Here is a 2,862-nt window from a genome sequence, read left to right on the forward strand (position 1 = left end):
TGTTGAACCCTGGAGTACTCATGAATTCTTGACCTGTATGCTTTCATATGCATGTGATTCAGAAATCCAAGTTGGAAAGGGTGCTTACACAAGATAGCTAAATTCTATAAACTAATTAAGACAACATTCCCTACATCACCTGGTACAATTATTTATTAACTGAGGAGGGGTGAAAGATGACGGGCAGGTTGCACCAGGTCAGGGAAGAGGAGTAGGGATGGTGGGTTGGAGCTATAAAGTTGGAAGAAGGAGGCAGAAAAACAAGGAGAAATCAAGGACAAAGAATGAGATGTTGGGAAAGGGGAGCATGAAATGCTGGATGGAAATAGCAGGTCACAAAAAGGCTTCCAGTGCTGTAATGTGATAAGTAAAAAAAAGGGTATAACGAAAGACAGGGGAATAGTGAATGACACGTGGAAAGAGCTAGATAGGGGAGGGTGTAGTGGGGGCAAGGCTGTGGGATAACCTGTGTGTGTTGTTAGTGAATGGAACCAGGAGGTGAGAAGAGTTGAAGTTTGGTACAGCAGTGGGGGAACAACAAAAATGGGAAGTTCTGAGAAGTTTCAGAAGATGAGCAGAAACTCACCAGAGTGTTCATAATGTTCACGCCATTTCAGGAATAGAGTTTCCCGTGTCCTAGCCTTTCACTTTATAAACAGCTGCACAGGTTGACTCTGTGGTTAAGGCGGCATATGGTGTATTGACATTCATCAATCATGGAATTGAATTTAGGAGCTGAGCCTTTCCTCCATCTTCAGCAAGAATGAAGATTATTCTCAGCAACTAAATTGTTGATATCCCTGACAATGTTGAGGTGTCCTTGAAAGGCCGTACTGTTGTTGTAAAGGGGTCCCGAGGAAAATTATGAAGAGAATTTAATCACATCAACTTGGAACTCAGTCTTTTTGGTATCAAGAAGAAAAAGCTTAGAGTTAACAAATGGTGGGGTAACAGGAAGGAGTTAGCAACAGTGCGGACAATCTATAGTCACATCCAGAACATGATCAAGGATGTCACAGTGGGTTTCCATTACAAGATAAAATCTGTGTATGCTCATTTCCCTATCAATGTGGTTGTTCAAGAGGTAGAGTCTCTGGTAGAGATCCGTAACTTCTTGGGAGAGAAGTATATTCGTAGAGTCCGTATGAAACCAGGTGTTAAGTGTACTGTTTCCCAGGCCCAGAAAGATGAACTTGTTCTTGAAGGAAATGATATTGAGCTGGTGTCAAACTCTGCTGCGCTGATCCAACAGGCAACAACAGTCAAAAACAAGGATATTTGAAAGTTCTTGGTATTTACGTCTCTGAGAAGGGTGCAGTGGTTGAGACTTCAGCTTAGACGCAATGGATTAAAGCTGCTCTCATTCAGCAAGCAACAACAGTGAAGAAGAAGAATATTCATAAATTCTTGGATGGCATCTATGTGAACGACAAGGGGACAGTCGTAGCACAGAGTGGAGAATGAAACTTTATACTGGATAATCTATTAAAAAATGGCTGTTAAAGCTGTTAAATTAAATTCTAATGGCTGAGGAACAAAAAAGAATTTAGGAGCTGAGAGTTAATGGTGCAGCTATATAGGACCCTGGTCAGACCCACTTGGAGTATTGTGCTCAGTTCTGGCCGCCTTACTACAGGAAGGATGTGGAAGCCATAGAAAGGGTGCAGAGGAGATTTACAAGGATGTTGCCTGGATTGGGAAGCATGCCTTATGAGAATAGGTTGAGTGAACTCGCCCTTTTCTTCTTGGAGTGACGGAGAATGAGAGGTGACCTGATAGAGGTGTATAAGATGATGAGAGGCATTGATTGTGTAGATAGTCAGAGGCTTTTTCCCAGGGCTGAAATGATTGCCACAAGAGGACACAGGTTTAAGGTGCTGGGGAGTAGATACAGAGGAGAAGTCAGGGTAAGTTTTTTACCCAGAGAGTGGTGAGTACATAGAATGGGCTGCTGGCAACAGTGGTGGAGGCAGATACGATAGGGTCTTTTAAGAGGCTTTTAGATAGGTACATGGAGCTTAGTAAATTAGAGGGCTATAGGTAAGCCTAATAATTTCTAAGGTAGGGACACGTTCGGCATAACTTCGTGGGTCGAAGGGCCTATATTGTGCTGTAGGTTTTCTATGTTTCTAATAAAAAAAAGTCTCAATATCCAGCAAACCATCCTTCCTCCTACCATTTTCTACCTTCTACAGGAACCACTCTCTGTGTGACTCCCTAGCCCATTCATCCCTTCCCACCATCTCCTCCCTAAGCCTAGCACTTTGCATTGGAATCACAGGAGATATACTCTTGTTCTTATCATCACCATCCAGGAACCTAAACAGCCCTTCCAGGTGAGGCAAAGATTCACATACACTTCCTGCAACATTGTCTACTGCATTTGGTGCTCCTCTATATCAGTGAGACCAGGTAGACTGGATGACTCTTTTGCAGAGCATCTGTTCTTTAAATTGGCCATCCCAAGGTCCAATTTGCATGTTATTCCAAATCCTCTTCCTGTCCATTCTCAGCCCCCTCCACTGCCAGCGTGAGACCCAACCAAAACTAGATGAATAACATTTCATTCTTCCTGGCAGTCTACAAGTCCATGATATGAACCTTAAATTTTCCAACTGTTACGAACCCCGTAACTGGGTTACTTACCAGCAAAGATAGAGGCATCCATTGGAGTCTGATGATACTATTTTTAACAGTATTTATTAGTAAAAATACACAAAAATAAAATCAATGCAAATATACAGATAATATACTTTGTCAATACTAAACCTAAAAGTGTGGGTATAATAATAATCAATAAGAAATAAGCTCTATCGTTGTCTAGGGGATAATGAATTGTCCGATGGAAATATAAAGTTCGCT

At 41.9% G+C, this 2,862-nt stretch overlaps 1 pseudogene; it reads left to right on the forward strand.

Annotated features, from left to right (window-relative positions):
• The first annotated feature begins 763 nt into the window (after window positions 1-763).
• On the forward strand, window positions 764-1,485 carry LOC132398901 (large ribosomal subunit protein uL6-like; annotated as a pseudogene).
• The last annotated feature ends 1,377 nt before the right edge of the window (window positions 1,486-2,862 follow it).

Source organism: Hypanus sabinus, chromosome 9 (assembly GCF_030144855.1).
Source record: "Hypanus sabinus isolate sHypSab1 chromosome 9, sHypSab1.hap1, whole genome shotgun sequence".
Lineage (NCBI taxonomy): Eukaryota > Metazoa > Chordata > Chondrichthyes > Myliobatiformes > Dasyatidae > Hypanus > Hypanus sabinus.